Source organism: Hyperolius riggenbachi, chromosome 4, assembly GCF_040937935.1.
Source record: "Hyperolius riggenbachi isolate aHypRig1 chromosome 4, aHypRig1.pri, whole genome shotgun sequence".
NCBI classification, from domain to species: domain Eukaryota; kingdom Metazoa; phylum Chordata; class Amphibia; order Anura; family Hyperoliidae; genus Hyperolius; species Hyperolius riggenbachi.
This window is the reverse complement of record NC_090649.1, coordinates 451109946-451135137: the sequence shown is the minus strand read 5'-3', so window position 1 is coordinate 451135137 and position 25192 is coordinate 451109946. Positions and strand designations below refer to the sequence as shown.

The window sequence follows — 25192 nt, the reverse complement described above, 5'->3', positions numbered from 1 at the left end:
TGACAGCAAATGTAACTTTTTATGTCTTTTCGTCGAGATCCTTCAGCAGATTTACTCCTGTTGTGCGCTCGTATATTTCCGGGCGCTTTTTTGACGACACTCTTGAGAAGAAATAGAAAACGCTCAGATTTATACGTGTTAGAGAATATCTCGCATCTTCCGGCTCTTTAGTCGTTGAAGATACTTTCAGTTCTTAGGTTGGCTATAAAAGCATCGGCTGGTTTAAAGCAGTATTAAAGTCAGATTTCAGGTGACAGCTGAAGGAGTGATTGCTGTACAGACATGTTGCTAATCTCTATGCCTGTTTTGTTCTATGAAGAGGGAAGGGGGGGGGGGGGGGCTCCCCCTTCCTTTAAGGACAACAATAGCCTGATAACAGTGATTGGCAATTAGTGAAAAGATTAGGATATGTTTAACAATAGTGTAGAACACACATATCGATATTGTATGTTTATCTGAGACAATCACAAATAATCACCTTCGCTGAGAAAAATCTAGCATCTGTACACAGTTTAAAGGTTCTCAATAATGGTACTATTCTACGGCCGATCAATTGGAAATTACTGGTGGTACCCATTACAGGACAACTGAAGAGAGAGGTATATGGAGGCTGCCATGTTTATTTCCTTTTAAGCAATACCAGTTGCCTGGCAGCCCTGCTGATCCTCTGCCTCTAATACTATTAGCCACAGCCCCTGAACAAGCATGCAGCAGATCAGGTGTTTCTGACTTTAAAGTCAGATCTGACAAGACTAGCTGCATGCTTGTTTCTGGTGTTATTCAGATACTACTGCAGAGAAATAGACCAGCAGGGCTGCCAGGCAACTGGTATTGATTAAAAGGAAATAAATATGGCAGCCTCTGTATACCACTTACTTCAGTTCCCTTTTAAGGGCCACATTCCTACTTGCCAATCCAATAAGATCAATGGGATCAATCTGAAAAATGGATCGATTCAATTAATCCTAATTGAATTGGATAGCAGAATTTAATGGGCACGCCCAATTATTTTCACTTAATTACCGCTGCGATCAATTGGTTGCACGCATCTGGTGACTGCGCTCCAGTAGCCAGGAGCGTTCACTGCTTGCACATTTCAAGTCTTTGTGACCTGCACAAGAACGCTGCTAGCCACGGGAACATGATCATGGCATGTGCAGGCACTAATTCTGTCCATGGGTCATACATCTACACAATAGAGCAGAAGAGAGGACCATTTCAGTCTGGGGGTTGTTTCCACCTTTTGGACAAGTGGAATTTTCACATTTCAGCGCTCCTCTCTTTCATTCCCCAATAACTTTATCACTACTTATCACAACAAAATGATCTATACCTTGTTTTTTCCCACTTACTAGGCTTTCTTTGGGTGGTACATTATGTTAAGTATTATTTTATTAATAAAGAGCAACTATTAGGTATAAAATGCCCCCCCCCCCCAAAAAAAACCACATATGTAAGTAGATAAATACTTGCTCTACTTACATAACAGTTGTATTGTAGTGTCCACGTTTGGCTTCCTGTCAATCTCCTGCAGTAAAATATGAACAGTTCTGTGGATGGCAGGGGCCATCTTGTGTTCTCCGGCTAGATCCTTCCCCCTCCCGCATCCCCCTCCTCCCCGCACTGATACTGTCCACAGCAGGGAGGAATAAATTCAGCAGCCACAGACTCACCTACAAATGGATCCAAACGCTGCCGTTCCCCTCTATTCTCTGCACTACCGCCGGCGGTAGTGCAGAGAGTATAGAAGGATACTTCAGCTCGTGGAACCATTATTCCGTGAGTCTGTGTGCATGCCTTTATCCTTCCCCATTGATCAGTGCGGAGAAGCAGTGCGGCAGCAGAAGGGCAGAGCAGGGCGCGCGGACATGCTACTGGAGGAGGGGGGCAGAGGACAGTGACAGTACATAGCCTCTGGCCCCCCTCCCTGCGCTATTACAGCGGCTGGACCACCGGAGAGAAGGGGAGACCAAGGCGGCCAATCAAGGAGCTTAAAAAGGAAATCAATATGGCAGCCTCCATACACCTCTCACTACAGTTCTCCTTTAAAGGGAACTGGAGGTGAGATGGATATGGAGGCTGATATCAGGGCTGGCACTTCCATAAAGGTAAAAGGGGCAATTGCCCAGAGGCCCCAGAGCCTGTAGGGCCCTCCAAGGTGACCCCCCCCTCCTCTCCAGCTATGGAGACCCTATTTATGCCTGCAGGAAATGAGGAAGTCTAGAGCATAGAGTACGGTGCTGCCTCCTCTGTCCTGCATGAATTAGACAAGACTCTGCTATGTGGACACTCTGCATCTGTAGGGTAGATGAGAAGGAGAATAACGGGGACTCCACCAATGCTTTTGGAGTAGTGTTTCTTTGTGTGTGTGGGGGGGGAGGGGCTGGCAGCCGTGCCCAGGGTGGAGAATTAATTGCTGTGGGGGTGGGGCTGTGCTAGGGGGCCCTCATGTTACTTTTTCCCCGGATCCCCATTGTAGCTAGAACTGGCCCTGGCTAACATGTATGATTCCTTTTAAATAATGCACATTGCCTGGATGACCTGCTAATCCTCTATCTCCAGTACTTTAAGCCCCTGAACAAGCCTGCAGATGAAATGTCTATGACAAATCTGACAAAATTAGCTGCATGCTGGTTTCAGGTGTGTGATTTAGACCCAACTGACCAGAAAGATCAGCAGGACAGCCAGGCAACTGGTATTGTTTAAAACAAAATAAATATGGTAGCTCCCATAGGTCTCCTCGTGTTTCTTTAAAATCAGTCTGGTATCGATGGGAAAAATTAATAAGTGTATGGCCAATTTTGGATTGCTCAGTATGGAATATTGCAGAAGAGCATTTTCCTAGGAACTAACAGTAAAGATGAAAAGCTGCGACGGCCTGTGTGCTCTCTTCTTCCTCTACACCAGGGAATTGCCAGTGACATGACAGCGTTATTGTGACAGTCAGGCGGGAACGGCCGCTATTTATCCATCACAGCGAGCCGCTGCCAGTGAGACGCGATGGAATTCTCTCTGAGATGCGATTATGAGCTGCGGCACCGACCACTTCCTTTCTACCTCGCCTCTCCGGCTATTTTTACACGTCTCTTGTGGATTCCTACGAGGAAGGGCCCTCTGCGCAGGAATAATCAGCGTAGCTGTGCTGCGATTTCAATAGAAGACAGCAGCACGAAGCTCTGTCATTTCAAAGAACTCCGCTTATTGAGAAGAAAATTACTCTTTACAGTGAAAAGATAATATAGTTGTGCTTTATGACCAAATGGAAAGGCATTTCTTAAAGGGAATCTGAAATGAAAATAAACATGTTATAATGACTTGTACTGCATCGGTAGTACAGCTAAGAAATAGAACATTAATGGCAAAGAAATGAATCTCATATTGTTTCCCGTACAGGAAACTTCAGTTGTTATCGATGCCAAAGAGCTTCTCTGAGCTCTCCGACTAATTTAGTCAGAGAGCAGTACTATTTACGGAAGCACTTATACATCAAAGAAACAGCGAAAGACAACCTCAGATAAGATTTTACTGCAGGGGAGTTCAACGGGTCATTAGCTCTGCTCTGTTTCATACATTAAAATGCAGAGTGTAGTGTGTAAAATTGCATTGAATGATGCAATGTTAAAAAAAGCTATTTAACTAAAAATAAAAATACGAGACTCTTTTCTCTGCTACTAATGTTTTATCAATTATCCGTACTACACATACAGTTCATTATATCATATGTTTTTTGTTTTGTTTTTGCTCCAGTGACACTCTAACAGTGGAGGTAAAGGGAGCAGTGAACATAGTTCTGAGCTGGATATTTGCTCATTTCTCCCCCTCTATCCTTTATTCACACTTTCTCTTAACAATGTAATTCCTGCCATCATTCACAGTTCGCGTTTCATTTATATATCTGATTATTAAATGTGCAAAACGTTCACTTTAAAGGGCACCTAAACTAAGAGGGATATGGAGGCTGTCATGTTTATTTCATTTTAAACCATACCAGTTGCCTGGCAGTCCTGCTGATCTTTTTGGCTGCAGCAATGTCTGAATCACAAGTCTGAAACCAACATGCAGCTAATCCACTTTGTTCTCCACATACTCGTCTTTTGTAAGGTTTGTTGTTATTGTTGTTGTTGTAATTAAATGGTGGTGAACCAAGGTGACAATATAAGAGTAAAACTGAAAAAGATACAAAGAAGAAGATAAAATGCAGTTTAAACAGGAACTTCAAGGAAATGCATAGATTTCCAAAGTCAATACTTATAATTCCCAACATTATTGCTTTTCAAATTTTATCCAATTTTCTGTTTAGCTGGGTTGTCACTCCAAAATTACCAACAGAGGCCTGGGGCACACCAGAAGAGTTTCTCTGAGCGTTTTGAGTGTTTAAATCTGCTGCTAATGTTATCCTATGTGTCTGTGCACACTGGAGCAATGAGGTTTTGTAAAAAAACCCATAGCATTACATTGGGAAGAGCTTTTAGAGGTTTCAAAAGCTCTTCCCAATGTAATGCTATGGGTTTTTTACAAAACCTCATTGCTCCAGTGTGCACAGACACATAGGATAACATTAGCAGCAGATTTAAAAACTCAAAACGCTCAGAAAAACTCTTCTGGTGTGCCCCAGGCCTGACTTAGCTAAGCCCTGAGGAGGCCTCTCTGACACCTATAATAAATAGTCTCCATAGTACAGCTTAACCTTAAAGAAGCCCTGCACCATCCCACAAAAATGTTAACACTGTAGTCTTGTATTCAGAGCTGGATTTACCATAAGGCACTGTAGGCTTATGCCTACAGGCGCCTGATGATGGAAAAGCAGCTCACTCCCCTGCTCAAGTGCCTCCCTCCCATCTTCCTTATGCAAAGTCCCAAGAGGAGCATAAATAAGAGGTTACTCACCCAGCTCTCGCCTTTCCACTGACAAGGTTTCCCTTCAGTCAGGGGCACCTCTAGCTACCTAATACCTGGGAGCAGCACTTAATATTAGGCAGCCAGAGGTACAATCAGTATTAAAGAAAACCTGTATTGAGAAAAACCTCCCCTTGGGGGGGTACTCACCTGGTGTGGGGGAAGCCTCCGGATCCTATTGAGGTTCCCCCGTCCTCCTCGGTCCCATGGCGGCGGCGATACAGCTCCCCGAACAGCGGGGATGTAAATATTTACCTTCCCAGCTCCAGCGCAGGCACAGTATCGGCTCTCCGCCTCAGAGATAGGCAGAAATAGCCGATCGCTGTTGGATGCTCTCCTGCACAGGTGCAAGTCGCCTGCTCAGTAGAGCAGACCCGACGGAGATCGGCTATTTTCGCCCATCTCCGTGCGGAAATCCGCAATAGTGCCCCCGCTGGAGCCAGGAAAGGTAAATAAATCAGCATTTATTAGGGCTTGTCGAGGGAGGATTCCGGGTCACTCCGGAGGAGCCAGCGTTGGACTGCCTGCAGCTACAGGTAGTGTTGAGCCGAAATTTTCGAAATTTCGCGTTACTTTAATTACGCATGCGAAATTTGCTATTACGATGCGAAATTATGGTAGCGTAATTGCCATTAAATTGTAATTGAATATACCGTAAGCATAATTTTCAACGCGTAATTTCGCGTTTCGTTCATAATGTAATTTCGCCTTAAACCATAACGTAATTTCGAGTTCGCTTAATTTTCGCTTATTTTTTTTCGCGTTTTCGTCTGCATGGCAAATTTTCACTACATGGCGAATTTTATATGCGTAATGCGAAAAACGGCGCGAAAATTAACGCTTACAGTAATATGAACTATCGTGAAATTAAGTTATGTAACTACGCTTACAAGCGGTTGCATGCAAGGCAAACGTAATTTCGCAATACCCACTGTAATGCGAAAATTACGCGAAAATTACGCTTACGCGGAATTTCGCGAAATCCTTCTTCATTACGATTATGTACTTACGGCCATAATCGTAATTACACTAATTACGCGACATTTCGCGAAATTTTAATTAAGTTCTTACGCTCATCTCTAGCTACCGGGGAGGGGAAGCCTCAGGGTCCCAATGATGCTTCCCCCTCCCGAGGTGAGTACCCCCCAGGGGAACTTTTTTTATATATACGTTATCTTTAAGGGAAGTAAGGGAGACAGTGGGGCCATCCAGCACATTCGTGCTGCTGTTGGGCAGGGATTTGTAGGTTCATCGAGGGCGAAGTATAGGGTGCCAGAGCTTGTATTTTTTATAATTGATTGGTGAGTTGTATTGAATTTTAGCCAGAAATACAGCCGCCAGCAGTTCCTAGTTTTGTTTTGTTTTTTATTATTGTGGTTTTTATGATTTTGTTGAAATCAAAATATTGAAATGCAATAATAATATATATATATATATATATATATATATACAACACAAAACAATGAAAAGCGGCGTATCAGTCAAAAACCAGCCTTATCAGTCTGATGACAGCCTGTACTCACATGCAAACTGTCGTCAGAACGACCCCCCTGCTGCAGGCCCGGAGCTACCACAGGAAAAAATGGGCAATTGCCCCAGGGCCCTAGAGCCTGTAGGGGCCCCCAAGGTGTCCCTCCCCCATCTTAACTGTTGCTCCCCAGGGACTCTGCAGAGTCTGTTAAGTTGGGAGGTGATTGGGGGAGGGTCAGCAGCCAGCTCAGGGGCCCAGGAGGGAAATTTGGCTTCAACAAAGGGCCTCTAATGGCGCTTTTTGGTCGGGGGGTGTCTGTTGGGGGGCTAATTTTGCCCTGGGGCCCAATTGTTACTTGAACTGGCCCTGCCCTGCTGGCGGGTCTGACGACCCGTAGTTTAAAAAAATCTGTCGTGTGTATGCGCTGTAATACTTTTTTCTTTTCCCGAAGAACACTGCCATCCCAAGATATCTTTGGTGCTGCTGATATCAGCTCTTAACAATCCAGTGGATTAGCATAAATTCATACTAGGTTTCAAGGCCACTTAACACTAAAATAAATAACAACGACACGTAATTAGATCATGTCCAATCTCACCCAGGAAAGAGTAACATCAATAATACAAAACAAAAAAGGCCAGTAATGGGAGCTGACATGTCATAAATAACCTACTATAGCTTAATGGAGCTGTATAATATATTGCAAAACAAGGTTTAGAAGGGGCGAGAAATGATGGCAGCAAAGAGAAAGAGACAAAATAGAATAAGAGGTCCATTGTGTTTTTTTTATTTTTTTTTTATTTTTATCAAATTTAAATACATAATTGAGTGTATTACAGCTAACAGAATGGTTAATGAGAAGCTTAAAAACAATTGGCTTACATGCAGATGAGATTAAAATTGTATTAAATTTGCAACTGGGTACATCAAATTCAGCAGGAAATGCATCTGACCGGGCCATTTGCTTAAAATTTGCACTAAATGTGTATGCAAGCCAACATTAATAGCCTCTCATTGATCTGGGCATCTCTAATGGCCATTTAGGCTGGTTTCACAGTGGGGCGTTAAAGCCCCACGTTACAGCAGCCAGTAAACAGCCTAACTCACAGCACTGTAAAATCAATGTGCTGTTTCACAGTGCACACATTGCATTATATAGTAACGCAGCACGTTTAAACAAAGTGCTGCATGCTGTACGTTATACTCGGCTAAGCAGCTTTAGACTGCTTGCACATGCTCAGTAATGTTGGAGGAGGAGGTCTCCCCTCCTCCCCTGCGCCAGCCACATGACTAATTAATATTCACTGCACTGTGGTGACTCCTGGTGGGACTGTAGTGTTGTCCGGATCATGAACGAATAGTTTACTTGATCCGGATCTTTTTTGTGAGTCGAATCATCCGGATTAGCACAATGAAAGATTCTGTTCACAGTGGATGTCTGTCTGCAAGAAACAGAAACATACAGAATGTACAGTGCAGGGAAAGTCCTGTCCTGCTAGTCATTTCACCCAGTCTGCTTCCCTAGTAAAATGATTCAAATGATTCGGTCCAAAGATCCGGATCTTTTCAATGATCCGATTCCAATGATCCGAATCCTTAAAAAGATCCAGACTTCGTATCACTAACCTGGAGCGGCTGCTTTGAGAGCCACATAACGCAGCTCAATCTGACGTCCAACTTCAACACCACCATTGCGTTAGGGGCACGTTATGTGACCATAACGTCCCCTAAAACGCAACGTCTTGGTGGGAAAGTAGCCTAAAGGGATATGGAGAGGGATATGGAGGCTGCCATATTCATTTTCTTTTAAACAATGCATATTGCCTGTCATCCTGCTGATCCTCTGCATCTAATACTTTTATTCATAGGCCCCGAAAAAGCATGCAGATCAGATGTTTGACTTGAGTGAACCCCAAGGCGACATGTGACATAATGAGATAAACATGTGTATGTACAGTACAAAACATATTAATAACCAGGCTGTTTTACTTGCTTTATTTTGCTGCCTGAAAATGTTCATTTCTAGTCATGGAAGTGACAGCTTCTGTCTTTTTGGTACCTTGTTGGGAATATAGTAAACCTTACTGATAAGCAGATAGCAGCCATAAAAGTTTTCCTGGCAGAGTACAACTAAGGGCAGGGAAAGACAAATTACATGAACTATTGACCTTTTTCTTACTCTGAGACACTTAATAGGCTGCCACTGATTGAGACTGTAAAACATTCAACCTGCTTTGTGAATGTTTAAATATAAAAGAAAACCCTGGGATACTTAAAAAAAGTAATTTTTAGCAGTAGGAGGATACATTGTTTATCTCATCAGTGTATTTTCACCTTGGTTTCTCTTTAAGAGTTTGATTCACTAAACTGTGTGTGATAAAAGCCCCAAGTTTGACTGGATAAGCCACATTCTTGTTTCAGGTGTGTGATTTAAATGTAATGCATGAATGATCAGCAGCCAGGCATCTGGTATTGTTGAAAATGAAATAAATATTGCAGCCTCCTTATCCCTCTCACTTCAGTTGCCCTTATAAGAAATACAGTGATTTTTATGTTTTGTTTTGATTTTTACATTTTTGTTGCTGTGTTATTTAGTTTGATTTCTTTTTTTTTCCATCAAAAACAATGTACCTTCGGGTCAAAGGAGTAGGAGATTGAAATCCATTTGCCTAATATTAGTAAAATTTATTTTCATTAAATTACAGTATTTTAGTAGACACTTTTCCTCATTTCCCAAGTCTACTTCCAACTGTATCCGTCAGGGTATGTACTTGCATTTACAGTCCTCCTTTTTTTTTTTTTTGTAACCTAAAAAAATCAATTGTCATGAAAAGTTGTCAACTATGCTTTGTAAAAAGTTCGGGACACTCCAAAATTTAGTTTAGCAATTTTGGTGATTCTGAGCAACAGAACACTGAATTTAGGCATGCCTACCTGTATTTTTTGGACTATAAGACGCTCCTTTCCATATGACACACCTAGGTTTAGAGGACAAAAACCAGGGGAAAAAAATATATATACTAAACATGGTGCATCCAAGGTGAAGAGGCATCTTGTGGATTATGACCCCTTTGTACCTCATGCCTCCTTGTACCTCTTGTGTCTCCATTTCCTCCTCTGTCCCCTTGTGTTCGCCCCTGTCCTCCTTGTGTCCTCTTCTATGCCCCTTTGTGTCCCCCTGTGTCCTCCATTTGTCCCCCTGTGTCCTCCTCAGCATGGGTACAGTACCGGGAGTCCCCGACATTGTGGCTGGTTGGAGGTTCGTACTGGCAGGCGTTCACAAATCAGGAACTCTCTGCATTTGGACAATAAGATGCAGTGATCCCCCCCCCCCCCCCCCCAAAGTGAGTCTTTTAGCCCAAAAAATACAGTACTTTCTTCTTAATTCTTTATCTCAAGTATCCTTTAACGCATGTAGATCTGATATGGGATCAAAGCGCCACCTGCTGACTTGACTGGGAAGCTTTGTGGTTTGAAGACATGCCATATTCTACTAGGGTGCCGTGCACATAGATATGTATAGTGTGTGTGTGTGTGGGTGTGTGGGTGTGTGTGTTTGTGCGTGTGTGTGTGTGTGTGTGTGTGTGTGTGTGTGTGTGTGTGTGTGTGTGTGTGTGTGTGTGTGTTTGTGCGTGTGTGTGTGAGAGTGTGTGTGTGTGTGTGTGTGTGTTTGTGCGTGTGTGTGTGTGTTTGTGCGTGTGTGTGTGTTTGTGTGTGTGTGTGCGTGTGCGTGCGTGTGCGTGTGCGTGTGAGAGTGTGTGTGTGTGTGTTTGTGCGTGTGTGTGTGTGTGTGTGTGTGTGTGTGTGTGTGTGTGTGTGTGTTTTGAATGTGATAACGAAAGAGCCATACACAATACCTTTCTGCTGTGTTGAAAAGATGTTGAGCACAGATTACAAACTCTTTTATGGGTCCAGAACAGTGTAAAAATGGTTTGCATACGAGGTTGGCACAGCTGGAGGACATTACAATGCAGAATAATCGCTGGTTCTCTTTCTATAAATTCATGCTGTAGAGGCAGCTAATGGCTGTTTCTGTGACCAAAATGCATTCTTAAAGTATTTATTTTGACACTTGACTGACAGATGCTGTACAGACTTCAGGCACTTGGGCGTTTGGGAAGAACAGCTGAAGACCAACTCTAGGGGAAAAAAAGAGAACCGCTGCATTGGATAATAAGGAAAGAGGTAGACTTTCTCTAGGAATTTTATTCCTGTCTGTAACACAAAGGAGGAAAGAGGCACCCAAGGTATGATAAAACTGTTAAAAGCAATTAAAAAGAAAAAAAGTGAAAAAAGTAGCAACATGTTTCGTGGGTTCCTGCCCACTTCTTCGGGCCCACAGTAATCTGACACTTTATTCGACCAGAAAAAGTGGGCAGGGACCCACAAACGTGCTGCCAGTGCATAATACATTTTTGTTATTATTTATTATTCAAACTTGTCTTTATTTGAGCCACCTTACCTTTTTTTTTCTATTTAAATGTTTTTTTTATAGAGGAAACTAGCATTATAAAAAGTGCTTCATTTTTACAATTATGTATACATGATTTAGTCAGTGTTTGCCCATTGTAAAATATTTTCTCTCCCTGATTTACATTCTGACATTTATCACATGGTGACATTTTTACTGCTGGCAGGTGATGTCAGTAGAAGGAGATGCTGCTTGCTTTTTTGGCAGTTGGAAACAGCTGTAAACAGCTGTTATTCTCCACAATACAACATGGTTCCCACAGTGTGATGTTAGAACCATGGTCCTGACATCACACTGTGGGAGGGGTTTCACCACAATATCAGCCATATAGCGCCCCCTGATGATCCGTTTGTGAAAAGGAAAAGATTTCTCATGGGAAAGGGGCTATCAGCTACTGATTGGGATGAAGTTCAATTCTTGGTTACAGTTTCTCTTTTTAACACAGTTTTATCAGACCTTGGGTGCCTTTTATCTCCTTTGTGTTACCCCCCTCCTCTGGTGGGGTGTTCTAATTGGTTTATCATGGTTCAACCACCACTAGAACCTTTTAGTCATGTTTGTTTAGAGCCCAACCGCATCCAGCTGGCCTGGACACCTGAGTGGAGTCGGGTTTGTGCATCTCCACCTGTCTGTAGTGGTTGGTTGCCTGACTGACACCTTCCTCCTAAACTCTAAACGCCTAATTTCCTACGCACATTCCTTCATCTATTCAGTGCAATATTTAGCCCCCCAAAAGCTAGCATGACCCATTTGCTGCCAGACACTACCCTAATACCTCCTATGCACTGATTAAATACCAGAGACCAAAATGCTGAGATAAAGCCAACATTACCAGGGCCGGATTTGTACTCTTTACCGCCCAAGGCCAATGTCACCAGCCGCTCCCCTTCAGTATAGGTAGCGAGATGATCCCTATCCCATTCCCTCCAGTATAGGTAGCCACATGAACCCTCCCCCCCTTCCCTTCAGCATAAATAGCCTGATGACCCCCCTTCAGTATAGGTAGCCAGATGACCCCTCCCCTCTTTCCCTCCAGTATAGGTAGCCAGATGACCCCTCCCCCCTTTCGCTCTAGTGTAGGTAGCCACAGGGGCGTAGCAATAGGGGGTGCAGAGATAGTCACTGCATCGGGGCCCTTGGGCCAGAGGGGCCCCAAAGGGCCCTCCCTCAACTGCAGTATTAGCTCTTTATTGGTCCTGTGCTGGTAATAATCACTTCTATAGATACTTTGAATAGCAGTGATCACTAACAAACTGTTCCCCATCCCCTTCTTGCGCCTCTGACACTGTAGTTGCCATTGGCAGGTTTTGGTGCACCGTATGAATTGTTATGTATAGAGTGCTTGGGGGGCCCCATGTAAAACTTGCATTGGGGCCCACAGCTCCTTAGCTACGCCACTGGGTAGCCAGATGACCCCTCCCCTCTTTCCCTCTAGTATAGGTAGCCTGATGACTCCCTTAAGCCCTCCCTTTCCCACTCCCCCTCTTTCAGTACAGCTCGCCTTGGCCTAAATCCAGCCCTGGACGTTACACAGCCAATCTTAGCACAAGCCACTATGCATGTGTGTGCATCCGACGTCCATTCTCATCATCTGTGTCGTTACTCCTGTGTACAGCTGGGACCTTCGTTTGGGAGTGGTCTGATTGCCAAAAAGAGTTTCAAAGTGAGAATAAACACTTCCATACCAGATGGACTGTATACAACCAAAGGTGCATCAGGATTCCAATTGTTTCTTCACAGCCCATGTACAGCCACACCCACTTCAATTCCCAGCTAAGACACACAAAACAAAACAAAAACAAAAAGATTTGAAGAGCTTTAGAAATGTCCTTATAAGGGACTCATTGCTATTTGATCTGAACAGGTATCTCTGTAAATGTTGGTTTGCGTAATATTAGGAGAAGTAGATCAGTTCTACAGTATGAAACAGCAGGAAAGCATTGTGGAAATGATATGTATATAATTAGATTAATAATTGATGTGATATTTAGGAAAATAAATGGCACTGCTATGCACTTGCACTCATTATAATAATATATAAATAATGCAAATAAAGTTACATATAGGGTACAGGAGTAAAATGAATACACTGACCTTTTCCAGACCGTGCGAATATCTTGTAAGGTAGACTGCGATGATTTACAATCCAGGGCAGCACAATGTAAATTTGCATTCGCCGGGGTCGGTCGGAGATGAGGGTTATTTGTTTGTATGGATTTAAGAAAGTGATGCCTCCTTTTTTTGCAGTTCTAGCTAACCAAGATAAATACCATCTCGCTACCCCGTACCTGTATGTCATCTGCATTACTATGAATCATGCTCACTACGCGTTTTCTGGATAATTTATCTTTATGGTGTGCACTACTGTGCCGCAGATCTCAGAGGTCCCAGCACGCTATTCTCTCTCACATAACAAAATACCGAATTACTGCGTAAAGCTTAAAGACGGCGTTATTCTATTTTTGTAGTTAAAAAAGCAACACTTTACTCTCCAAGATATCTATTATGCACGTTACAAACATTGCAACAAAACATCACTAACATCCCTTTCTTTTGTCTACCTCAGCTGGGAAAGGAAAGGGATACACTGGAAGGGAAGGAAAGTGAATTGGGAGTGCTGCACATAGGCTGTAAACAGACATTTGGCATGCCAAGATACCTCTAGGCGTGAACAGTCCTACCTACATGAAAGAGACGCTCACTGAAGAGGGAAACAGGGAAGAAATGAAAATGAGAAAATGAAATTTTGGAGTGGTTGCCATGGCATCAAGAGGCAGGACTGGGTACAATGGAGCCCCCAGACACAATTAACCTGTGGGCCCCTTGACATGCCCCCCCAACAGACTTACACCCCCCCCCCCCTGAGTGGCAATAGGTGGTGCTTTGTGTCTGCCAAATCCCCCTACCAACTGCCAGGGCCCCCCAGCCAGCTGCTTGTAACACTCCTGTCCATCACCAGTCTCTCCTCAACTGTATTCTGGTCCCAGGAGCCCCTGTAAACTTTTTGGCAGTGTTGTGACTCACCTGTCCCAGCTGCCGTGCTCCTCCATAAGTCATGTGTTCCCATCTTCATCCTCGCAAGTGCACCTCTCTTCTGTGACCCAGCGCATGTTATTATGTAATATGCTGCCGGCTCACTGATAACTTGCGATAAGCAGGGATGAAGAAGATAAGAATGTGCAGCCTAATGGAGGAGCACACCGGCCAGGACAGGTGAGTCCCTCTCCATATACTGAAAACTCTGCAGGGGCCCTGGGGACCACAGTAAGGTGGGGGGAGCACTAGGCTCAGAGCCCTGGGTATTTGAACTGGAAAAGTCCTACTAGGACTTCTACACTTCTCCCCACCCCACTACCACTACCATTGCCCCAACTGGCATTGGAAGCTGGAGGATCTAGGGTGACATTTCAGATTAACCTCCTTGGTGGTAATCCCGGTCGGGTCGGGGCGGAAAACGGCAGCTCAGAGCGGTAATCCCGACCTATGCTCGGGGTAGCCATCGCCCCCCGGAGGTTGTGTGCAGAGCTTGCGCGCAGCGTGCGTTTCTACATACCTCCCAAGGGATCCCAAGCTCGGCTGCCATTCTTCTTCTGCTCCTCCGAGGCTCTGCACCCTCCTGGTGAGATCACCGGCTGTCATCATGACGACAGCCAACAATTTCACTTTACAATAGAGTTGCAGCACCACCTGGAGGATGGAGGGAAAACTGCAGTGCTGGAGCCAGGGAAGTAAGTGGTTGTGGAACTGCTGTAGATCCAGCATGTTTTTTTCCAGGTTCTACGGTCTGAATCCGGAAAGAATCATTGGGCTCGATTCACAAAGCGGTGCTAACCCAGTTAGAGACTTTAGGCATGATAACCATTGCACCACGCTGGTGAAAAGAAAGTTTAGGTGTGATAATTTAGGCATGATAAGTTTAGGTGTGATAAGTTTAGGCATGCTAAGTTTAGATAAGTTTAGTTCGCTTGCAAAGTCCCGTACGCAAAGCTGCGCCATTAAACTCTATGCGAAGTGCACCAGACTTTGCTAGCGCAAAACTTTTGATCAGCTGTGCACTGCGGTGCTAACCCAGTTGGTGCTTAAACTTATCATGCCTAAACTTATCACACCTAAACTTATCATGCCTAAACTTATCACACCTAAACTTATCACACCTAAACTTATCATGCCTAAACTGAGTTTAGGCATGATAAAGGGCTTTTCACCAGCGTGCTAACTGTTAGCACCGGTTTGTGAATCAGGCCCATAATGTTAAAGGGGTTAAAGGTGTATAGTACAGATGCTATGGTACAACACAATAACTTTCATTACTGCCACTATAGCCAATGTCAGCACACAAGGGAGTTGATTCACTATAGAGCGCTGCTCCAGCAGTGTGACTTAAAAAACAAGTTGCACTCGCCATGTACGCTACACATAGTTACTATGGTAACTATGTTAATTAACATCGTAGCGGCCGCACTAATGAAGTATAACGGTCGCGATACTTCACAGCAGCACCCGGCATTTAAAGGAGCCCGAGTTGCTATGTAAGCAGCCCACGTAACTAGTAAGGCACGCTACGCAGCACGATCACGCATAGTGTACATAGCAAGCGCAACTTGTTTTTCAATTCAAGCTGGTGGAACCCGTGTGCATTCATAAATGAAGATACATTTGCATGTGTCCACAACAGCACAATGCAGAAAACGCATGAGGTGTCTGAAAAAGCATACCTGTTAGTACGCTGCCAGTGAGCTGGGCACAGAGTGAGCCGATTGACAACTCACCCTGCTCCTGCTCAAATCCCCGGTGGCGTTAAATACTATTCCGAGTTGTAGCAACACAGAGGGAGGAGTTATTACCCTTAAAGTTAATGGGAACCACATTAAAAAAAAATGACGCAAATACTTACCTAAGGAGAGGGAAGGCTCTGGGTTGTATAGAGCCTTCTGTTTCCTCTCTCGGTTCTCTCTATCCTGTGCTGCCCCCCCCCCCCCCCCCGTTTTAATCCCCCGCCAAAAGGGTATTTGGAAGTCTTCGGGAGCCGTGTCCTCCAGAAGACGTGCGGCTCCATACTGCACAGGCGTGAGCGTGCAAGAGAGCGTGCTTGCGCAGGCGCAGTACAGGGCCGCCCTTCTTCAGGAGCACTCGGGCTCCCTGATGACTTCTGAAGCCTACTTCGGCCAGGTAAAGCAGTATTTGACTAACTTAGTCAAACACTGCTACCGGGCGAGCCAGCACCGGTACTAGAGGACCAGGAGAGGAGCAGGAAGGTTCTATAGGACCCAGAGTCTTCCCTCTCCTTGGGTAAGTATCTGTCTCTTTTTAAATGCGGTTCCCATTCACTATAACCTCCCGGGTGGTATGATTTCTTCTGATTTTAGGGTCTAAAAACGGTACAATTTTTTCATGTGCTTTTAGACCCTAAAATCATGAAAAAAATCATACCAGCAGAGAGTCTGCAGCAGCCCCAGCACTTACGCACCTCCCTGGGCTCCAGTGCTGCAGTTTTCCCTCAGTCCTCCGGTTGGCGCTGTAACCCTAAAGTGAGATTGCCGGCTGTTGTCATGACAACAGATGGGGATCTCCCCAGGGGGAAGCAGAGCCTCGGAGGAGCGGAAGAAGAAAGGCAGCCGAAGTCGGGATCCTCCGGGAGGTGAGTTGTAACACCTGCTGTGCGCATTGCTCTGCATAGAGCCTTCGACGGCTAGCCTGAGCGTAGGTCTGAGTCACCACTCTGAGCTGCGCCCTGACTGTAGATCAGGGTTACCGCCAAGGCGGTATAGTGCTGCTACGACGGCGCCTAGTTTTGGCGCTCGACCTGCTTCGCTGAAAAATGCCATAGGCTTTTTTTTCTAATTTTTTTTGCACATGTCGTGAATGAAACATTGCACTGAATGTGAACTGCCGTGAACCACCTCCCTTGCTTATCATTGGGTGTGCGTCGGTTAGCGTGATATGGAAAAACACGTGCCAATTTTAGTAAGCGAGAAGCCATAGAGAGTTTCTAAACCTTCCCTGCTGTATACATTGCTACAGAAAAAAATCAGCTCAGTAAGAACTGTGTAACTTTCTTCTTTCTATAAACAAACACTTTACAAATCATGAATATCGTTTAATACATCAGAAATGATTTTGAGCGAGAGAATCTTTTTTTTTTTTTTTTTTTTATTTCTCTCTACAACAATTCCAATTGCTTTTTTGTGCAATCTTTTGTCATTTACAATCTTCCCAGCCTGGCGTGGAACAACATTTCTCAGGGAAAACGCGAAGAAGGTGGCGTGAATATAAATTATCTTCCTCTCCAACCATTGAAAAAGTTGGAGCGCGGTGTCACAATGATTGGTTGCATAATAAACATTTTCAGATGGAAAATAAATTACTAAATGATATTTTATAGTGTGTGTCCTAGACCGAAATAAACTCGCGTTTTCCCTCCCCGCGTGCACTTTAATAGGAGCAATCAATTACATTATAGGGGTTAAACGCAAAAGCAGCTCATCAATTATGGCTTCTTAATAAGTGTACACACATCAAAGCCAGAATAAATTCATTTATCAAACAAATTATTATTAACTTGGCAGGACTGCAGTCCGAGGTGGAGGGGGAGTATTACGGATGCACGCGGTCTCTTCAGATCATTTGTAATTATTTCCCAACAAACGAAAAAAAAAAAAATTGTTTTGGGTCAACGTGGAAAGGGGTTGCATGCTCTGCTGTGGTTTTACTTGTGTCACATTGGGAAGAATTACCTTCACTGCAAGGCCTAAAATTGTGTTGGGGAGGAGGATGTGTTAGTAACCTCATTTTTTTTAAATTATTCCTCACTTCCTGTCCCTTAGACCCGCTGAGGTTCATATTACAGTCATGGAAGTCCGAGGGACAGAACGTGTGGGTAAATTTACTCAACATCAGTAAAATCCAAACAAAGTGGTTTTTGGCCATTGGCCACTATGAAAAATTATTTTTCCCCCTGGTCTTGATCTCGATATAAAAATGTACCTCGTGTTTCTCCAGCAATACTTTTTAGTAGCACCCAGGCTTGGATTTACCTCACAGGAGCCTATAGGCACAGATGTCCTGGTACTCTAGATTTCGCCCTCCATACCGTAAGTGTGCTGGCTGGCCCAGCTATCACGTCTCCCTTACTCCCCTTGCCTTTTATACGTAACTACAGAAGTCCCTTACCATTAGGTAGCCAGAAGTACCCTCAAAATTCAGTAGCTAGAGGTGCCCCCAAGTATTAGGTAGCTAGAAGAACCTCAGTATTAAAGTGAATGTTTACCGGATTAAAAAATAAAAAGTCAGATACTCACCTAAGGAGAGGGAAGGCTCGGTCCTAATGAGCCTTCCCCCTCCTCTCCCGGTACCTGGTCCCGTGCAGGATCCCCCGTGGCAGTATTCGACCAGTTTGGTCAAATACTGCCACTTCCGCATGCCTTCGGGAGCTTTCGGAAGCCTTCGGGAGCACTCGGGCTCCCGATGACGCGGCCGCTCCATACTATGCATGCGGGAGCGCCCTCTATGACGCACTCACGCACGTAGTATGGAGCGGCCCGTCTTCGGAAGCCCGAGTGCTCCCGAAGACCTCCGAAGTTCCTGCAGCGGCGGATGCGAACGGGGGAGCCAGCGCAGCACCGAGGGCACCGGGAGAGGAGAGGGAAGGCTCATTAGGACCGAGCCTTCCCTCTCCTTAGGTGAGTATCTGACTTTTTCTTTTTTAATCCGGTACCCATTGGCTTTAAGTAGCTAAAGGTACCTCTGACTGAAGGGAGAAATGGATAGTAGAATGCACTGCAGAGAGCCGGGAGACGGGGAGAGTAACCTCTCATTTACACTCTCATCAGGACTGTGCATAGGAAAGGAGAGAGGCACTCGGGTAGGAGAGTGAGCCGCCTTTCCATCATCAGGTGCCTGTAGGCACAAGCCTATAGTGCCATATGGTAAATCCAGCCCCGGTAGCACCCCAGTGCTACATAGTACAATGTCGGGTGTGGGAGAGGCAAACCGTTTGAAGTTGGGTGCGTAGCCTGGATGCAAAAGCGACAGCAATTCACCATAGTCCAAGGTCGGCTAGCACACCAATGTTAGCATTCATGTCTGCACTTTATGTGATGAAGGGGATGCTTCCAAGTTCTGTGATTGGGCTAAAATTATAGAGTTGCGTTAATGTGGTATTTCCACAGTACTCCAATTTCCATGGAGCCATTTTTTTTTTTGGGGGGGGGGGGGTAATTTTTTTACCTTGTCTGATTGGCCAAATGATTTCGTGTTGACTCTGCAATCTCTGATTGGTACAATGCTTCCAAGTTCTGTTATTAGGCTTAAACTACCAAGATGGGTTAATGTGGTGTTCCCATTGAAATCTGATCAGAAATTTAAATTCCGCTAAATCTGAATAAGACTCCCTACTGCACAATGTGGGGGAGGGCTTTATAGCGGCATCCCCGGTGAAGAGATTCTGTCTCACCTCTATTGACATCAAACTAAATGAAAGGGAACCCGAAGTGAGAGGCTCCCATATTTATTTCCTTGTAAACAATGCTAGTTGCCTGGCAGCCCTGCTGATCTTGTGGCATAAGTAGTCTCTGAGTCAAAACCCTGGAACAAGCATATGGCTAAAACAGTAAAACCTGAGTCAAAGTACCTGATCTGTTGCATGCTTGTTCAGGGTCTATAGCTAAATGTATTAGAGAAACAGGATCAGGAGGACTGCCAGGCAACTGGTATTGTTCAAAAGGAAATACATATAACAGCCTCCATATCCCGCGCGGATACTGGCAGGTTTGCAGCATGGAAAAAGGGATAGTTAGGGTTAGGCATGAGTGAGGGGTTTGTTTAGGGTTAGGCATGAGTGCTGGGTTGGTTAGGGTTAGGCATGAGTGCTGGGTTGGATAGGGTTAGGCATGAGTGCTGGGTTGGTTAGAGTTAGGCATGAGTGCTGGGTTGGTCAGGGTTAGGCATGAGTGCTGGGTTGGTTAGGGTTAGGCATGAGTGCTGGGTTGGATAGGGTTAGGCATGAGTGCTGGGTTGGTTAGAGTTAGGCATGAGTGCTGGATTGGTTAGGGTTAGGCATGAGTGTGGGGTTGGCTAGGGTGAGGCATGAGTGCTGGGTTGGTTAGGGTTAGGCATGAGTGCTGGGTTGGTTAGGATTAGACATGCGTGTGGGGTTGACTAGGGTTAGGCATGAGTGCTGGATTGGTTAGGGTAAGGCATGAGTGTGGGGTTGGTAAGGTTTAGGCATGGGTGTGGGGTTGGCTAGGGTTAGGCATGAGTGCTGAATTAGTTAGGGTTAAGAATGAGTGTTTGGTTGGTTAGGGTTAAGCATGAGTGCTGGGTTGGTTAGGGTTAGGCATGAGTGCTGATTTGGTTAGGCATAAGTGCAGGGCTGGTTAGGCATGAGTGCTGGGTTGGTTAGGGTTAGGCATGAGTGCTGGGTTGGTTAGGGTTAGGCATGAGTGCTGGGTTGGTTAGGGTTAGGCATGAGTGTAAGGCAGGGGAGGACTGGCCCAGGGGGACGGGGGGCAATTGCCCCCCGGGCCGCCCGAATCTTAAGTAATTAGGGCCGGCCGCTGCTATACGCAGTGGCCGCAGACATATCACAGGTGACAGGTTCGCAGTGGGGATCGCAACCTCGCGCGATATTTCCCGGCAAGTTGAAGTATCCAATCAAAAAAGGGGCTGAGGTGGCCGGCCGTGGTGTGCCCTTGTGCGTGGCTGCGCCTGCGGTGGATGTGAGCGGCACAAGGACACAAATAGCTTAGGTCCTCTCCGGCCAGGTGGGTTGACCCTGCTTGACTCTGCCCCCCGCCTTGAGCCATTGCCGCCCGCAACGTGCTGCTGTGCCTGCGGTGTCATCGGAGTGAGCTGTCTCACTCTTCAGCTTTCTGTGCTGGGGGGGCTTGGGGCCTGGAGCTGTGGCTACGAGTGGCTGGCTGGCCTGGCTGGAGGAGTCGGACACAGTCCTCCCCTGTGCTGCTGTGCCTGAAGTGTCGTCGGAGTGAGCTGTCTCACTCTTCAGCTTTCTGTGCTGGGGGGGCTGGGGGCCTGGAGCTGCGGCTACAAGTGGCTGGCTGGCTGTCCTGGCTGGAGGAGTCGGACACTCTGGGGGCTGGAAGTCAGAGATGCCACCTATAGCTGCTTGCTGCTGTGGAGGAGGAGGTGTAGGACTGAGGAGACAGGAGGATAGAGGAGGTCGGGTCCAGGTTGCCAGAGGAGAAGGTGGTTTTTATAAATTTTGTTTCTGTACTTCTTCTCCCTTCTTGTCACTGAGTTACTCACACTTTGCTGCCTGCCTGCCTGCTACTGCTGTCAAATTCAATTCTCTGCCCAGGCCAGTGCCCTCTGAGTTTTTTTTGTGTGTGATAATCATCCCCATTCTGACCCTGGCCTGAGGGGGAACCTTTTTTCTTCTTGTGGTGTGATTGGTGGCAGGGGAGGGGGGAGGCAGGCAGTTAGGCACTGTCAAACAGGCAGTTGGAGGGGGGAGGGGGGTAGGTGTCAGACAAGTAGTTTGTATAGTGGGTGGGCAGGAGTGGGGTTAGGCATCACCAGGTAGGTAGGTTTGTGTGTGTGTGTGTGTGTGTGTGGGGGGGGTTGTTTAAAGGAATTATCAGGCATTTTTAATGAAATAAGTGCTACTTACCCGGGGCTTCCTCCAGCCCCACGCTCCCAGCATGTCCCTTGCCGCAGCTCTGCAGTCATTCGCTGCCGCTGCCTCCCAGTCCCCGGCGATGGCACCAGTCCGACCTGGATGTCGGCCTGTACTGCGCCTGTGCGAGCAGCACTATCAATTACCGCCACGTGGACCGGAGTGTACTGCGCAGGCGCAGTAGTTCTGCGTCTGCACAGTACGCTCTGGTTCATGTGGCGGTGATTGACAGCGCCGCTCGCACAGGCGCAGTCGGCCTGACGTCATCGCCGGGGGCTGGGAGGCAGCGAACTGCTGACTGCAGAGCTGCGGCGAGCTGGACAATTCGTCCAGCTTGGGGCTGGACGAGCCCTGGGTAAGTAGCACTTATTTTCATAAAAAAAAAAGACTGATAACTCCTTTAAGGTTAGGCATCAGACACAGACAGGTAGATTGTGCGGAGAAATGGGGTAAGGCATCAGGTACATAGTGTGTGTGTGTGTGTGTGTGTGTGTGTGTGTGTGTGTGTGTGTGTGTCATCACAATTTGAAGATTTGCACACAAGAAAGATATGGCTTTGGGCTGGGGATGCCGTGAAACGGGCCTCTAGTTTGTGTTGTCCCCCCAGGCCAAAAGGTCCCAGTCCTCCCCTGCTTGGTTAGAATTAGCCATTGGTGTGTGTGTAGGGGGCAAAGGTGTTCGGTTTGGGTTAGGCATCAGTTGGGGGTTGGTTAAGGTTCAGCACCAATAGAGGGAGATCTTGTGTGAAAATAAGGTTAGGTTTATCGTTCGTAGAATATCTGTAAAATCTCCCACTGCCTAGTAGTAGTATATTGGTAATTTTACTTACTCTACTAGCGGCTATTTTCAGCACCTGAATTTCCCCGGTGCCCATTTTGCTTGTAGGTGCAATACAAACCAGACACAGATGCTAACCCTTATCTGATCACTGCTAAAAAGCATGCAATAATTGTGCTTTTTCATGGAAATGGTGACAGTTTTTGACATGTGTGTGATTTGCAACCATTGGGGATGAAGCACTTCTTTTTATTCATGCAGCTTCTCTCTAATAGGCAAGCCAAATGTGTATTTTTTTGTTGCCTTTTTCCTTTTGCAGCAACCCCTCTTCCTTATCCAGTCCCCCATCCCCTCCATCTGCCCTTAGTGAAGCAGGCACCACTGCCCAGCCTGTCCACATGCAGAGACACAGTGCAGAGGGCAATCAACCACTCCCCCATGCTTGTAGGGGGCAGGGTTCAGACTGACAGAGGGGAGGAGCAGATAGCAGATAGCAAATGCAAGTCCACAGTAAAGAGGCAAGCAAACTGCTACATTAGGTAATTTACTTTTTATTTAAAAAACGAAAAAAAAATTTCATAAAATATCATCTGCACTAAAAGTTTTTTTTTTAAATCATTAAAAAATGTATTTAGAAAAAAAGGTCCCTGTACCCAGCATGGAGGCATAGTGGTTAGCCCTCTCGCCTTACAGTGTTGGGTCCCTGGTTCAAATGCCAACCAGGACACTATCTGCACGGAGTTTGTTTATTCTCCCCTGAGTGGGTTTCCTTCAGGTACTCCGGTTTCCTCCCACATCCCAAAAATACATAGAGACAAGTTCATTGGCTTCCCCCTAAAAATTGGACCTAAACTACGATACATACACTACACAATGTCGGCCCTATATAAATACTAAATAATAATAATAATGGCGGGAACAGATGGAAAACATAGGATGGATTCAATGTTTACAACATTTTGAGTCAGATATGTGATAAAAACATTTTGCTGCTCGTCGCAGCCAATCAGAAGCCTGCAATTGTTTTTGAGGCAAGACTACGGCTAATTTGTTAGAAACTACATTGTACTATCCAGCTATCCCATGCATCAGGCCTTCTCTGTTCACCTTCTCTAGCGGACAAAAGCCAACAACCATTTTCCAAGGGCGTATTTTTCTCTAATGGCGAGAGTTGCCATCGCCAAGGCTCCGCTCCAATTGATTTTATAATTGCCTAATTACAGGTGGATAATCTGAGTCGATGGAAGTGATATATACTCAGGGAAGCGGGGAGGAAGTGCAAATGGAAACCAGATATAATGAGCAGCCTCCCGTGAAATGGCACCGTGATTATTTACCCAATACGCTAATGCAATCTATTACCAATCACGTCTTCCCCACCATCCTGCCCCACTGCTTTGTGTCTCCTTTTTGTAAACACTGTTTTTGGTCATTAAGAAATCTTATTGGAAATAAATTGAAAGACGTTCTTCATGAGTTTTGTTGAGGTAGAATGCCCATATTACAGTTTTCTGAACTCATCTAGGGGATATCAATGTTAATAACTTTTTCTTTAAATTGTAATTGAAAAATGGGAAATACGAGGGCTGGAAGACTGCCTCTTCCCCAATCTAAGTTTTTTGCTAACTTAAAAGAATAAACTTTTAGCTACCAAGCCTTCTTCAGACTATATTCCTGTTGACATAAACTCGCATAATCTTATGTCTAGAACAAGAGATACAATTTAAAGTGAACCTCCGGACTAAAAATCTACTCAGTAGAACTGAAAAGGCTTGGTGTTTCTTTAACAGTTTCACAGCATCAGAACTTTTTTTACTTACCAAAGCATCATTTTTAGCTGCATTTTTACCTAAGCTCCACCCATCAAAGAAAAAAAGCCCAGGCTTTTTTTCATTGATGCTGTGCAGAGCATGATGGGATTTCCTATGTTGTGATTCACGTTGTGTAGCAACTGGGAGAGGTGCTCAGGACACAGGACAGTTGGAACTGTGTCTCATGCTCCCTGTCTCCTCCTTTCAACCAAAAAGATGGCTGCCATCATGTAATCAAACATTTGCCTGTTCTTTTAAAACAGTGTGGGTAAGAGATTATATTACCTATCTATTTTAATTAACATAACTAATGTAATTTAATGACAGTATGTTTGTTTAGGCTTGAGTTCCTCTTTAACCATTTACCGCCATCCTAACGTATTAAAACGTCATGCTTACCGCTATTAACAGCAACATGACGTTTTAATACGTCGCGCATTCCCGCCGCTGCTACCGCCGTGTGTCCGCCGCTACCGCCGCCATTACCGTCGGGATCCCGTGCTGGGCGATTGGGGAAGAGGACTGAACAGTCCTCTACCCAATCGCAGTGCCTGGAGTGAATGGACGTGACCGCGAACAGCGGCTACGTCCATTCACATAAACAGGAAATGTAACAGTTTAATAAAGTGTGTAAAAAAAAAAAAAAAAAAAAAAGTGAACACGTCCTATGAGTGTTCACCAGCGCCATCTTGTGGCCAAAAAGTATATTACACTTACAAAATACATACATTTTCAAGTATATACACATCATTAATAAAATTACACTTCCAACCCTCCCCCCCAAAAAAAACACTTGTAAAAAAAAAAAAATCAGCTTAAAAAAAAAAAAAAATAGTTGCCTTAGGGACTCAGCTTTTTTTATTCTATATTTTATGGGGGAAAATTAATTTTAATTTATTACATAGGGGCTTGTAATTATGGCCAGAACAAACAGAAAAATAACCACTTATATTTCAAAATAATATACTGTCGCCATACATTGTGGTAGGGACATAATCTAAACGGTTTAATTATCGGGACCACTGGGCAAATAAAACGTGTTTGTTTTATCCACAGGAGAAAGTTTAATTTTAAAACTATGAAGGCTGAACACTGAGAAATAATGATTTTTTTTTCTGTTTTTCTCATTAAAA

At 45.1% G+C, this 25192-nt stretch overlaps 1 protein-coding gene across 9 annotated transcripts in view; it reads left to right on the top strand.

The window, feature by feature from the left end:
* LRFN2 (leucine rich repeat and fibronectin type III domain containing 2) overlaps positions 1 to 25192 on the top strand; it is a 685481-nt gene that overhangs the window by 406274 nt on the left and 254015 nt on the right. For 3 of the 9 annotated variants that reach the window (XM_068232725.1, XM_068232727.1, XM_068232728.1), the window contains one exon: positions 10451 to 10552. The exons of 5 other annotated variants lie outside the window; for them this stretch is intronic. The gene's annotated coding sequence lies outside the window, so the exon portion shown is untranslated. Of the gene's footprint in view, positions 1 to 10450; positions 10615 to 25192 lie in introns of all 9 variants that reach the window. One more of the 9 variants, XM_068232726.1, reaches the window with a different exon arrangement.